Raw genomic sequence first — 15,965 nt, forward strand, 5'->3', positions numbered from 1 at the left:
TTAATATGGTTTTCGACATAATAATTTAACTAGCAAAATCTATGATAATATAATTTCTTGAACGAAAAAATGTATACATTTTTAAGCAATTTTCATAATGAATCTATAATATAGGAGTATATGTCAATCTTGTCAGTTTCTCAGATTCCATAGATATCCCTAAAAGTATTTAAACAACAATATAGTTTCTAATAGATACAGTTATATTTGATACCGGAGGTAGAAGTATATATAGTGAGCTATAGAAGACCTAGATCCATCATACATCTGCAGGACCTCTATCTATCGAACCGTTGTTGTCTTCCTGTAGCTTCCACTTGAATCCTCCCTGGCCCAGCCCCCTCGCTCCTCATTGATCTCTCCACACTTTTATTGATCAGTAAGGGCTTGTTTGTATGCCTATGTATCCACCTCTATCCATGTGTATTGGGGTGAATTGATGTGGAATTTAGTTTAAACTCCACACGAACCCACCCGAACACATATGGATTGAGATGGATACATGGGCATCCAAACAAGGCCTAAATGGCTTTTATTGATCTCACAATAGCACTTTTTTTGTTATGTTATATTTTAATTCCAATAGTTATGATTAGGGTTCGTTAGAAAAAAACACATAACTTGTTCGCTCGGTTCGTGGCTGCCTCATCTCCGCTTCTATCATTGTATATTCTTTTATGAAGCCAAGCTCAAGCCTCAGCTCGTAAAACAACGACGACCGAAGCAGCCAGTTCATGAGCCAATAGCCAATAGCCCAAGCTATTAGACAATAACGGAGCAGCTCCAGCGCTTTGCCGCTAAGGGGACAAACCCAACTTATTTCCTCTACTAGCCCTATCGAGGAGGTGGGGCCAGCTGCGTCTAGACATTAGACTCTCTCCTTCTCATCACTCTTGCGCCACTGCAATCTCAGTTTTAGGTTGTAGCACAGCCCAACTCCATCTCCCATGACAACTAAAGCACCAACGACAACGAGTGAAGGGGGTGCAAGGATGTGGCCGTCCATCAGAGAGGGCCAAGCCCTTTCCTTCTATTGCTAGGAGTCAACCCCACATTGTGTATGAGATCGTGGTTGGAGTACTCCCCAAAAACCTGATTGTCGCCCTTCACCTGAGCAGATGAACACAGAGGCCGCTTGGTTTCGAAGGCCTCCTCTCTCTATTCCTGTGCATGCAGGAACCAAGGCGGGGAGAACTCTGGTTGCAGCAGAAAAACTACGTGGAGGAATATTTGCGCAATAGTACTGAATGGATGTCGGGATGAGTCTTTTATCTCACCCACTCCTGTAGAAGACCAGAAGTCTCTTGGAAGCAGAACAGATCATACGTCGGGGTTTTTTGGTGCGGAAGATCAGAAGATGGAAACAGAAGATGATGAAAATGGAAGACTCTCATCTCATAGATGAAACTCTCGTAAGTCCAATCGTCATGAGCAGTAACTTCCGAAACTCCTGTCATCAACCGGCTTAAGTGGCAAAACCAATCCACTCCCCGCACCACATCGTGTCATGACGGGTCGAGCCGGGTCGACCACGCCATGCCACGCCTCGCCTCACCTCGGTGGTGGTGGCGGTGTGAGCGCACGTGTGTCATGCCCTCATCCTCTCTCAACTTTTCAATATAGGCACATATAGTCCACCCATATAAGTTGAGTCAACATCCAATCAAAATCCTATATGGGACTAACACTATAATGCACATAACATTTGATATGGGCCCTATGATTTCTTTGATTTAATTGAATGAAAATAGGCCAAGCCCATGGTTAAATCCAACATTCCCCACCAAATGGTAAGGTGCATATCAAATATTCTCAAATCCATAGTTCTTTAATATAGCAGGGTTTCGATGGAGACTGTTAAGTTGAACACTATGAAATCTCCAATCATATAAAAGGTTACCACACTATGGAATGTCTACACATGGGTCTCAAGCCCATCTCCCTTGATGCACCATCTATCACATTACATGGCAAACCCTTAGTGAATTGATCTGCCAGATTCTTAGATGTATGGACATTGTACAATACTAGTACTCCGGAGTTTCGTAGTTTCCAGACATATTTTAACCGCATCTTTACATGCCTTGTTGACTTCATGTTATCCTTAGAACTGTTTACTTTGATTATCACAGTTCATAGAAATAGCCAGTATAGGTTTTCAACTACCGATAAATCTATAAGGAGTTCACCAAGCCACTCAACCTTAGAAGTGGCAATATCTAATTCTATGAGTTCTGCTTCCATTGTTGACCTCGTTAAGATGGTCTACTTTCAAAACTTCCATGAAACAATGCCACCTCCAAGTGAGAACACATATTCACTTGTGGCATAAATCTCACCAGCATCAGATATCCAATTTGCATCACAATAACCCGCTAGTACCCTTGGATACTTAGTATAGTGAATACCGTAGCTCATAGTCCCTTTTAGATAGCGCAATACCCTCTCAAGAGCAAGCCAATCATCACCTCCTGGATTGAAACAAAATAGCTGAGTTTGCTCACATCAAACAAGATGTCAGGCCTCGTTGCACTAGCTAAATACATAAGTAAGCCGATGATTTGCGAATATCCCAATTGACCAATGCTAATCTTTTATTTCTCTTCAATAGCACATTTGGGTCATAAGGAGTTAGAGCAGGTTTGCAATCACTATAAGCGACTCAACACCTTTTCCACATATTGGATTGCACAAGTGTTACCATACCATTTCCTTCTCTATGTAGCTTTATGTTAATAATAACAACAGCTTCTTCCAAATCTTTCATTTCAATGTTACTAGGCAAAAAGTCTTTCACTTCCTTAATCATAGTAAGATTGTTTCCAAAAATTAGTATATCATCAACATATAAGCACAAGATCATACCTTCTCCCCCACCGTACTAATAGTAAACGCATTTATCAGCTTCATTCACAACAAAGTCGGCTGATGTCAAAGTTCTGTCGAACTTCTCATGCCACTACTTAGGTGCTTGCTTTAGGCCATACACATATTTCAATAGTTTACACACCTTTCCCTCTTAACCATTTGCTACAAATCCATAAGAGTGATCCATACAAATCTCTTCCTCAAGCTCTCCATTCAAGAAACTTTCTTAATGTCCATTTGATGAGCAAGAAGACCATGTGAGGCTGCCAAACACTCTTATAGTCGTCAAATGAGCAACTGGTGAATAGTATCAAAATAATTTTTGCCTTCTTTCTAGGTATAACCTTGGCAACAAGCGTCGTCTTGTACTTCTTGATAATACCATCAAGCCTAAACTTTTTCTTGAACACCCATTTACATCCTACAGGTTTGCACCCATAAGGACGATCAACATCCTCCCAAGTTCCATTAGACATAATAGAGTACATCTCACTCTAAACATCTTCCTTCCACAAGTCAGTGTTAAGAGATGAATATGCCTCTTCTATGGTTTTAGGAGTGTCATCCATAAGGTATATAATATAGCAATCACCAAAAGATTTTGCAGTCCTCTGTCTTTTGCTCTTTCGAGTAACTATATTATTATCCTCCTCAAGATTTTTCACATGGGTTTCACATCAGCGTGTTTTATCGGTTCATGCAACTATGGAAAGTGATATAGATTCATGACTAGAAGTGCTAGGAGTATTTTTCATAGGAAATACACTCTAAAAAATTGTGGCATCTCTAGATTCCATAATGGTACCAACATTCATATCAGGTATTCTAGAGTTTATTATTAAAACCCTATAACCCATGCTGTGTATAGCAGTTTTTGATCCAAGCTTTCACTTTTTGTTAATTGGCTCATTCACTTTTGCCAAACAACCACATGTTCATAGGTTAGAAAAATTTAACCTCTTCTTCTCCCATTCCTTGAATGGTGTAATTTCTTTGTTCCTTGTGGGAACTCTATTCTGAATAGGACACGCTATCAAAGATAGCCTCACCCGACCATTACTTAGTAAGTCACTTTGTTTCTAACATGGCGTTAACCAACTCAGTTAGAGGGCGGTTCTTCCTGTCGGAAATCCCATTGGATTGTCGTGAGTATGCTGTGTCGTCTCATGAATAATACCATGCATGCTTCATGCAAAACTCAGAAAATTCTTTTCAGAATTATTCTCCCCCACGATCATACCATAACCGTTTACTTTTCTTCTCAAGTTGGTTTTCTACATCACCCTTAAAGATCTTATATGCTTCATCGTTTGATTTTAATAGATACACATAGCAAAATCTTGTACAATCATCTATGTATGTCATGAAATATCATTTGCCAGCTTTGGTCAACTTGCCATTAACTTCACATAGATTGGAATGGATTAGTTCTAATGGTGCCAAGTCCCTTGCCGCCGCAGCCTTGTGAGTCTTGCGAGGTTGCTTCGTTTCCACACATACATGACACTTAGAACCTTTGACCAAATCAAATTTCGCGATTAAATTCATATATATCTACTAAGTGTGTCATTGAACCAAAATTTATATGACAAAGACATGAATGCCAAACATACGACTCAATATCATGGCTCACAAGGTTCGTAGAATTAAAACAAGCATTAGTAAAAGTTAAGTGGAACAAGCCTCCGCTCTCATAGCTTTTACCAATAAAAGTTCCATAATTAGGAAGTATACACTTATTTGACTCAAACACAAGTTTAAAACCACATTGACATAGCAGAGAACCACTAATTAAATTCCTTCTTATTGAGAGGACATGCTGCACATTCTTCAATTGTATGATCTTTCCCAAAGTAAGCTTCGATCAGGTCGACCGTACCAACACCACGAACAGCCGCACATGCTCCGTTCCCCATTAGCAAGGAGAAAGTTCGCCTGACCTAATAAGAAGAAAACAAGAAAATATCAGCACACATGAATATTGGCACTTGTATCAACCCACCATTTAGGTGAATGGCAAACCAAAAGAACATGAGTTACAGGACCCAATGTTCCTCCATCAGCCTCAACCATGTTTGTAGATTTCTTGTTAGGCTTCCACTTTCTCTCCTCTCACTCCCTAGCATAATGCTCGTGCTTTCCACAAGTGAAACAATTTCCTTTTTCCTTCTTCTTCTTAAAAGGAGTCATGGTCTTTTATTTGAGTTCTTGCTTGATTTCTTCTTGTGGAAATTTTAAGGATTTTTCAGCATCATATGGGCATAAAATATCCCTCAACAATTTTCTTATCGTGGGCATCCATTGATCTTGCCTTCTCTTTAATATCCAAAGAGCCAATGAGATCAGCAATGTTGAACTCATGTTTCTTATGTTTCAGAGAGGTAGCAAAGTTGGTCCAAGTCTTTAGCAGCTTAGCATTGATGCATCTCGGCACAAACTTATCAGGCAGCACACAACCAAAATTCTCAAGCTCTTTTGCCAGTGTTTGTACCTCATGAGCTTGTTCTACTATGGAACAACAATCAACCATTCAGTAGTCATAAAACTGTTCCATGATATACAACTCAATACCAGCATTAGAATCTCTATATTTGGCCTCAAGTGCACCCCATATTTCTTTTCCAGAAGGCTAAATCATGTTTGCATCAACTATGGTGTCCCCAAGCACGCTGATTATTGCCCCCTTGAATGTAGTGTCAGCCTCATGGATCACACGCTCCTCTTTAGGAGTATGCGGTCCTATTGATGTAGGTTTGTCAACAAAATAGCAATGCGTAGCAGTCAACCATAAGATGCATCGATGACCCCACCTCTTCTAGTGTGTGCCCTAAAAAACATTGGGTTTTAGTCCATTAGAAAACCTAGCTACTGAAAAATGCCTATCAACTTTTTGGATTGTCAAAAAATTAGGCAAACTCAGTACTAATTTAATCTAGAAAAATATTAATAGCATGTTGGTGACATCAAAAGGGTGCGTGTGAGATCCAGTCGTAAATGAGATAGCTAATATTATACTATTGTGGATTCGAACATAGAAAATATAAGAACACAACGAGTCATTGTAGTAGCATACCCAGCGGCACCAGAGCCTGTTACACTAGTTGACAAAGCGCTTATTGTTTTAGTCGTCCTGATCGGTGCAGTGCAGAAGAGTTGTAGTGCCGAACACCACGGAAGTCACCGCCAAAAAGTAAGGAAGTTGTGGATCGATCGAGAAGTCGTGTCACACGTGGATGCTCCACAACCTGATTGCCGCCCTTCACCTGAGAAGATGAACACGGGGATAGCTTGGTTTCAAAGGCCTGCTCTCCGTATTCCTATGCATGTAGGAACCAGGACGGGGAGAACTCTGGTTGTAGCACAAACTATGTGAAGGAATATTTGCGCAAGAGTACAGACTGGATGCTAAGATGAGTATTTTAGACATCGTGGCCTTTTGATGCGGAAGATCAGAAGACAGAAGTGGAAGAGATCGACTCTCATGGATCAAACTCTCGTAGGTCCCGTCATCACGAGCAGTAACTTCTAAAACTCCTATCATCAACTGGTTTAAGTGGCAAAACAAACCCGTGCCTCGCACCATGTCGTGACGGGTCAGCATGGCTATGGCCATGCCTCACCTTGCCTTAGCTAGGCTCGGCTCGGCGGTGATGGCGCACACGCGTGTGGCACGCCCTCATCCTCTCTCAACTTCTCAATATAGGTACATACAATCCACCCATATAAATTGAGTCAACGTCCAGTCAAAAATCCAGAATGGGACTAAAACTATAATGCACATAACATTTAATATCGGCCTTAGGATTTATTTGATTTAATTGAATTACAATACAAGCCAATTATTAAATCCATCATTTAAAACATTCATTACTCATACCTGCCTGGCACAATAGTATCAAATGATCAAGGTTAGTACACAACATACATATACTTAGAGTGTATGATCATATGACAAACAAATAAACAATCAACAGCAACTAGATAATAAAATTAACATTTTGGATAGATAGTCTTCTAATACGGGTATTTATTACCCACGGGTAGGAGGGTATCGGTAGTATATACCCACATGCACACCCACACCTGCCTACCCAATGGCGCGTAGAGGATTTCTCCCAATAACATACCCCTGGGTATGTAAATTGTCCATACCCCCTTTCTTTATCAGCTAACATCCATTGGGTATTTGGGTATTGGGCAGTCTCCCAATTTTTTTTTTTGTGGTAGAGTAGTATGCTATTATGTTCAAAATCTGGGATGCAAATGAGTCATTTGGTTGGTTCGGTGGAGCACTCTAGGGACTGGCTAACTATGCATCCACATCCCTTAATTTTCTTTTTGGATTTGGAATAAGTTTTAATGGCTCTCAGCTTTGTTTGTTCCTGGGATGAAGTATTTTTTCTATTTTTTAGGATAGCTGTTCCGTTAGGTGCTTAACCCAACTGTTGATGCCATTTGATTTGAGTGAGGATTATTGCTACGGCTTGTGAGCCAAATGAGCCACCTTGAGCTTTCAGCTGAGCTAGACTTCAAGATCTCATTATCTTATAATGATCCAGACTAAGCCAAGTCAAGTCAAGCTGAGCTGGTTCGATATTCACCCCCAATCACCATATAACCATAGGTTTGAGAGAGAGAGTGATGTTACACAAAATCCTACAATCAAGAATCTTTATACAAAGAATGCACTTTTGTCATATGATCTCTAAACACGGTTTATTGCCCTATCACGGTCCTGCTCGGGGTTGGCTGGTTGGGGTGGCTAGGGCAGGGGAACGGAGGTGTGGGGTGGCGGCGTCGGGGTGCCGCGCCGGCTGCTGCTGGCGGCGTTGGGCGGCTAGGGTGGCAGCGTAGGGTGCTGGCGCGAGTGAGGGAGAGAGGCAGGGGAGAAGACCGAGGCTTAGAAGAGAGAGAAAGAGGGGGGTAGATAAGACCCGAAGCCCAATTCTTTGCTTAAGATTGAACGATTACATCGCTCCTCTGTTTATAGTCCTTGGAGACTTGGCCCCTAAGCAATCTAGACTTGCATACTAAGAAAACTATAAGAAGAGTCTTTGCAGATTTGGACTGCTTTCTTTACGAGCAATATTATTTATTTCCTAATAAACCTTAATCTATTTTTTCTAAGAAGATCTCTATTTATTTTCCTACTCTCCTTGTTTTCCTAATTCGCCTAGAGTCGGGATAATGTGGAGGCGGTGGCGGACTGCCCTCCATGGCCGCACGCTCCCCTCCTGTGTGTTAGGCGCCCCCGGCCTTGGTCTAGGCTGAGTCCAGGCCTCCCGCCAGCCCGCTGGACCCGCTAGGGTGGGCCCCATTTGGGCGCGTGACATCCCTCCCCCGTTCTCCGCACAACGCGTCCTCGCACTGTATTCCTGCTTGGTCATTGACGCTGCTCGGGGAAGAAAGCTGCTTCAAATGTAGCCACCTGGATAATGAAGATGATGCGCCCCAACTCATTCTCCATGTGGAAGGTGACGAACTCGGGGTAGGGCTATAAGTTGTTGATGTGGTCGAAGATGAGGTGGTGTTGTGTCCCTGATCGACGGCGCATGTGTGTCTCGACCAGCGTTGATGATGTGACGGCATCCTCCGGAGCTATGGTGTATGTTGATGTAGCCGTTCTTCATGAAGAGGAGTGTCAAAGCTGTTGTAGCGTGGGAGCCTTTTGCGATGAAGTGCCAGGTTGTCATTCAACTAATGGCAAAGTGGAAGTCGAGCGAGTTCGGCCATGGTGGTGATGGTGCCTGCAAGTAGAAGTACATGTTGAAGCTGATGATGATTCCTTGGTCAAGTGACCAAGCTGGTTTTGCGGTGCCGCTGATGCTGGTGATGCCGATGCAGCTTTCTGATGGTGGTATCTGTAGCTACTGAAGTGGCACTATGGCTCCCACCTGTATTTCCTCTAGTTGTATGACGAGTCGTTGGAGCACCAGAGCTGTGAGGTATTGTAGAGAGTCGGCGTAGCTGTGGGGGTTGGTGTTGTCTGATGTTGGGCCAGACTCACTCTAGCGAACCGCCATTTTTCCTTGGATCTTGTTAACAGGACAGGGGTTGCCATCTCCCGTTAATAATATCTGCTTATGTGGGGGTATATTGTAGCTTGGTACCTGGGGTGTTTTGGAGCTGATGGTGTGTGGCTGCCATGTGTTGTGGCGTTCTTGTCATCGAGGCTTGTGCTGTACCGATGTTGAAGATTGTGTAGCTGCTCCTTCTCACGCAGATCTCCTTGTCGTCGAAGTTCCCTTGATTTGGCTTAAGTTTGTTTAACCATGAAGTGTCGCCCAAGATATCTGTGTCGTGTAATCCCACCAAGAGGGCCTCAATTTTATGTTTGTCCATATCAATGCGAACAGAGATGTTGGAACAAGCTAGCACCGGTGTTGATGAGGTTATTGTTGCGCAGTGTTGGTGGAGATGTGACACCATGTGTTGCTCCCGTGGCATTGGTAGGGGTGCGTGGCATGCTGATATCTATCCAGATTAGCTGTATAGTCGGAGAGTGTTGATTGGAGTTTTGGATCTGTAGCCGGTTGCCTAGTTTTGCATAATCTGGCAGTCTCCTACCATTACTGGATTCAGCTTCTTTGCCGAGTGCCTGAGGCACTCGGCAAAGGCCAAATTGCACTCGGCAAAGAACACACGGCAAAAAATTGATCGGCAAAGCCCTCTTTGCCGAGTGTCTTTTATCGGGTACTCGGCAAAGAAAAGCGACCGTCACGGCGCCGGCCCCGTTGACGGTCGCTTTGCCGAGTGCCAACCCTGCAGGCACTCGGCAAAGATTTTTTATTATTTTTTTAAATTTCTTTGCCGAGTGCCCTCTATCCGGCCCTTGGCAAAGATGTTTTATTTATTTTTTCTAAAAATTCTTTGCCGAGTGCCTCCTGGCCAGCGCTCGGCAAAGTTTGAATTTTTTTTTAAAAAATTCTTTGCCGAGTACCATGGTCATGGCACTCGGCAAAGCTGAAAAAATGGTTTTCCGAGTGCCCATTTTTCCAGCTTTGCCGAGTGCTGTGACCATGGCACTCGGCAACGGGGTCCTTTGCCGAGTGCAACACCCGGCAAAGTGACCCGAAACGACATTTTTTTTACATTCTATCATGACAAATAAATTCATACAAACATATATCACATATATATCTCATTCATCATATATATATCTCATCCATCACATATATATCTCATCCATCCACACATCCATCCGCACATATCACATCTATCACAATATATATCACATATATAATAATAAGTGCTCAAGTCCATCCAAATAAATCCACAAGTCCATCAAAGTCCACAAGTGCATCACAAGTATATCACAAGTCCATCACCAAGTGAACAACAAATGAAAAAAATACAACGTGCACTTATCTCGGCCACTGCGACTGTGGTGAAGGCACAGCTCCATCATTCGGAGGTGCATGAGGTGGATTATTTGAACCACCGTCAGATGGAGACTGCACAAAGGAGAAAAGATTGCATGTAAGACAATATTATTTGGATAGCTAATCTAGGAAGGTAGAGGCTATACAAGCAAAGCACATGCGAAAGTAAAAAACTTTCATACTCACAGGAGTAGCTGCAGCTGCAGGACGCGGAGGCGGATGTGGAACCAACAGCCCAGCTGGCAGAGAGAAGCCCACACGTAGCCCAAGCCCTTGTAGGAACTCCGTAATGTCCGCCAGCCTCTGCGCCTAGGCCTACCGCTCGGCCCGCTCGGCCTCCGGCTGGGCCACCATCCTCTGTTGCCCTCCATAATGACGCGTAAATGAGGTTAGTTTCCATGCTCTACTCCTATCCGAGACAGAATTTTGGCAGCACCTTCCCGCTGTTCTCCAGATACACGTCCTGCCAAAGAAGAGTGCGTATCCGGAGAACAACAGGGAGGTGATGCCGAAACTCTGTCTCGGACCGGAGCAGACCATGGAAACTAACTCATCTACTCATCCGCGGGCTGTCAAAAAAACGTGGACAATCCGAAACAGATACGGTCATAGATATGCAAAGATCTGCATACCTCCAACCGTATCTCTTTCGAACGGGAGACGCCTAACTGGGTTACGCGATCTACGACCATGATACGGAAAGAGGGGTTATACTTAGGGTGGCGGCGGAGTTAGGCTAGCGGGGCTATGGTGGGTCGGTGCAGTGGCGAGGTGACGCGGTGCAGGCAGACCGGCACGGCGATGGGAACACCGACTCGGCTTCGACGGGCTCCTCTACAAAAATGGAACAAAATACTGTCATTTAAAAAAATTCGGTAGAACCTCCTCTGCACGGTGAGGTTTCCAAAACCTGCAAAAAACAACGGCACGATGGCCGACAAGCACATATGTCTCAAGAGAAGCCATGTAGTTTGGATATCAATCCATGCAGAAGAATATATCCAAGTAGTACCACTACTTCTACTACTACTTCCACTATTGCTACTACTACTACCACTAGTTCTACTACTACTACCACTATTCCTACTACTACTACCACTACTACTACTACTACTACTACTACCACTACTACTACTACTACCACTAGTTCTACTACTACTACCACTAGTTCTACTACTACTACCACTACTTCTAATACTACTACTACCACTAGCACTACTACTACAACTAATACTACTACAACTATCACTACCACGACAACAACAAGAGAGAGGGCATACCTGACAGGCGCCGGGGGTAGGGACGGGCGGCGTCGTGGTCGGGGTCGGGGTCGCCGGAGTCAGGAAAGGGGTCGGGCATGGGCGGCATCGGGGTGGACGGTCCATGGGGCGCGGTCGGGGGCAGGGCCGGCTCCTCCTCCTCCTCCTCGCCTCCTCCTCGCCTCCTCCCCCTCCTCCTCCTCCTCCTCCCCTCCTCCACCCGCCGGTGTTGGCGGGCCGACGTGGGCGAGCTGGCCACGCTCGGCCACACATGGGCGCGGGGGCGGGGGCGGGGGCGGGGGCAGGCGCCGGCGCGCGGCGCGGGGAGGGGCTGCGGCGGGCATTGAAATCTTCTTAAATTTTTATCATAGCCTCCACATACGATATCATGACATCTCAACAAGTTTCATGATTTTCGGACTTCATTTGTTTTTTATAGAATTTAAAAACACTTCGCACGCAAGTTCGCGGTCATGTTTCGTGAACAAGATGTCTGAAATTTCGGATCCGTTCCTGGATACGGCCTCACACTACACTAAGTAACATGACTATCATTTTTTGAATCATTAAATTCCATTATTCGTACCACGTGCAGTTCAAATTTATATTTTTCGAAAAAATTCAAGTAAACGAAATAAAGTAACTAAATATATCAAAAAGCCATAAAAAATCCCCAAATTTTAACGAGAAGTTCCTGGTACTTTAAAAGGGCTGCAAAAAAAATTTGGAGGCCAAAAACAAAAAAAAACTTGGCCGAGCGCCGGGGCATGGCACTCGGCAAAGGGGTCTTTGCTGAGTGCCAAGAATAAGGCGCTCGACAAAGAGGATTTTTGAATTTTTTTTAGAAATTTCCTCTTTGGCGAGTGCCTTCACAGGGGCACTCGGCAAAGGCATTTCAAAAAAAAAGTAATTTTTTTAATTCCTCCCTTTGCTGAGTGCCGAAGCTGTTAGGCACTCGGCAAAGACATTTCAAAAAAAAATATTGAATCTTTGTCGAGTGCCGTGTCAGGGGCACTCGGCAAAGTATTTTCCAAAAAAAAATCTTTGCGGAGTGCCTAACATCATGCACTCGGCAAAGAAGGACGTGGCCGAACACCGTTACGCGGGGCAGCCTATGCCGAGTGCCGCGCTTTTGCCGAGAGCCTGGCACTCGGCAAAGAAGTCCTTTGCCGAGTGCCCTTTTTTGCCGAGTGCGGCACTCGGCAAAGGTGGTCTTTGCCGAGTGCCCGATTTTTGACACTCGACAAAGCAGTTTGCACTCGGCAAAGGCCCTGTTTCCAGTAGTGTACCATTGCAGATTGACAGTGCCATGTACGGGAGCCCCAACTTCATGCTTATTATGTTGATGCCGATGGTTTCGCCGGCTCTGGTGATGGCATTAGGTGTTACATCGGTGGTGTAGCTAGTGCCTGTAGATGCATTTGTGCTGGGCATATCCTGCGGTGGCGGTCATTGCCCTGTGCTGGGTGAATAGGGACTTCTAGCAATGCGGTGTCATTGACGGGAACGAAGGTATGATGCTCACGGTCATGATCGTCGCACTTCTTTTTAATACTGTTGACGTTCGAGGTTTCCTCTGCGGATTGGATGGCTGGGTATGATCCTGGTGCTGCAGCCATGGTCGAAGTGCTGGATAGCATGGTTGATGTTGGTGTTGTAGATGACCTTGGTGCGAGTATGGGTGCTGCAGAGATTCCACCCGAAGGCAGTTTTGGATCTACTATCGGTTGAGGAGACGATGAGCCTGGTGTTGTCGATGGCTGGGGCATGGGCACCTTGGGTGGCGCCTCCTCCGTATTGGTGATGAACAACTTGTTTGTGACCTGCTCCATGATCTCTGGAATTCTTGACAATTTGGAGCATTCCATCTGTTCCAAGAGGAAAGCACGCCCAGCTGTCTCCATGGCACGCTTGGTTCCCTCCTCGAGTTCCTTGGCAGCAATCTCCTGATCCCGCCTTGCCTTGGACGCGGTGGTGGTTGTGGCGTTGTCCTTGCTGATTTCCTCGTTCATCTCATCAATCTTGTTGACGTGCTTCTTGATTTTAGCGGCGAAGTCCTCCAATATCTTCTTCACCTCGGGCGTGACAGTGGTGTTGGCCATTAGATCCATCAGGTCCACGGATACCATGTGTCATCGTCCTGCTCGGGGTTGGCCGGTTGGACCAGCTAGGACAGGGGAACGGCAGCGTGGGGCGGCAGTGGTATGGATTGCACAATATTATTTATTTCCTAATAAACCTTGATCTGTTTTTTTCTAAGTAGTTCTCTATTTATTTTCCTACTCTCCTTATTTTCCCAATTCGCCTAGAGTTCGGGATAATGTGGAGGCGGTGGCGGACCGTCCTCCCTGGCCGCGCGCACCCCTCTTGTGCGCTGGGCGCCTCCAGTGACGGTCTGGTCTGAGTCCACGCCTCCTGCCGGCACGCTGGATCCACTGTGGTGGGCCCCATTGGGGCGTGTGACATGCCCCCTTATAAACTTCTATCTAGATATCTACTCTCAATATTCCAAATTATAGTTTACTTTAGCTTTGTCCTAAGAGCAGTCTCAACCGTACCAAAAAAACTATGGGATAGGTTCCATACTTACCATCTAAGCACTACACTTAGGCTAACCTCACTGGGGTTTTCGGTAGAGGTCTCATACTTCTATTATGGTGCCACACCAGAAAAAATGGTCCGGTGGCATAAAAATTAATAGGAGAGAGAGAAGATGGGTTTGATCCCCGTGAAAACTAGTTCGCATTGTTTCCTATTGAATGAAACTCCAACGAAATATGTAGTGGAAGCTTAAAATTTCGTCCCCTTGTGTTTTGGTCCATCTAGTGCAGCTCAACATCGTCATTGTGCACCTTGCCTCTCATGTTTATCATGCGCTATATATAATTTATTTTACATCTGAAGTAAATTCAACTAGTTGTATTGACATTTTTATGCTAGTACTTAATTTAGAGAATATTGTAACTGGCTATATTGTTCATAAAAAAACTCGGTCGGTGGGAGAAAGACCGCCCAACACTACCGGAAACAGGATCTTTGCCGTGTCTCCAAGGCACACGGCGAAGCCCAAAAAACATTCGGTAAAGACTTTGCCGAGTGTTATACTCGGCAAACAGCACACGTCATACACAGTGACGACAAAAGTTTATTTGCCGAGTGTTTTTTATCGGGCACTCGGCAAAGACGTTGCCGAGTGCTGAAACCAACGCTCGGCAAAAAAAAAAGTAACGTGACAGCGCGGAGACGGTCACGGCGTGTTTGCCGAGTGCCTAACGACCTCGGCACTCGGCAAGCATGACATTGTTTGCCGAGTGCCCCAGCCATGACACTCAGCAAATAATCCATGTTTGCCGAGTGTCCCGGCCCAGACACTCGGCAAATAATCCATGTTTGTCGAGTGTCACATCCCAGACACTCGACAAAGACTGGCCATTCCAGACCCAGCTTTTGGTCTCATCATCGAGTGTCCAGGTGCTGACACTCGGCAAATATGCCTTCTTTGCTGAGTGTCACAGCGCAGACACTCGGCAAAGAAGCCATTTTAGCCCCATAATGCATAGATTTTTGCCACGTGTATGATTTTCCGAGTGTATTTTTCATGGCACTCGGCAAATAGCCCTTTTGCCGAGTGTAACACTCGGCAAAGCTGCCACATATAATCAGTTTATTTGGTTCGGTCACAGTCACGTACCACATTCAAATAAACATCATATCCATCACAGATAGTTCACAATAGGCATCACAAACAGTTCATATAGATATATAGACCACATCACAGATGCAAATGAACTTCATAATCACAAATACAAATAAACTTCAGAATCACAAGTACATAGTTCCCGGTCGCTCTCCAGGCTCATTAGGAATGCAAATAAACTATGACCACGGTAACCACTGTCGGTCATAAGGCTCATTCGATGCCGCAGATTGATTCTGCACAAAGGAGAAAAGATAAATCATTAACAGTGATTGAGAACAAAACATACAAGTATTAGAAATAAACTAGCAACTAGAAAAAGTGATTAATTCTGCGGAAACTAAAAGTAGCTAAGTTACAGTGGTTGAGAACGAAATAGTGATTACAAGGTTAACAACAAAGTAGAAATAAACTAGAAATTAGAAACTATAAACATACGCACATCACAAAGGAGAAAAGATTGATTTTGCATAAACTAGAAACGGTGATTATAAGGTTGTGAAGTGACTCACAGTGCCTGAAACAATATTTGGAGCAGGTTGAGGAGGAGGGACTGGCATCAGTGGCGGAGGTTGACCGATTGTAGCGTAAACACCCCTCATATATTCAAACATCTACAGCCGCTCTGCCTCCATCCTCTGCCGCTCTGCCTCCATCTTCACCTCTAGCTCCTCCCGGCGCCTCGTTTCTTGTTCCAACTGAGCCTACAATATTTCATCCCAATGTTACAATGCAATGCAAAAGTATGTAAAAATCAAT

General features: G+C 44.6%; 1 protein-coding gene across 6 annotated transcripts in view; it reads left to right on the forward strand.

Moving 5' to 3' along the window:
• The window catches only part of LOC136486434 (receptor like protein kinase S.2-like), a 39,720-nt gene that overhangs the window by 9,237 nt on the left and 14,518 nt on the right, over window positions 1-15,965 (forward strand). The window lies entirely within an intron of this gene.

Source organism: Miscanthus floridulus, chromosome 10 (genome assembly GCF_019320115.1).
Source record: "Miscanthus floridulus cultivar M001 chromosome 10, ASM1932011v1, whole genome shotgun sequence".
Taxonomy (NCBI): Eukaryota; Viridiplantae; Streptophyta; class Magnoliopsida; order Poales; family Poaceae; genus Miscanthus; species Miscanthus floridulus.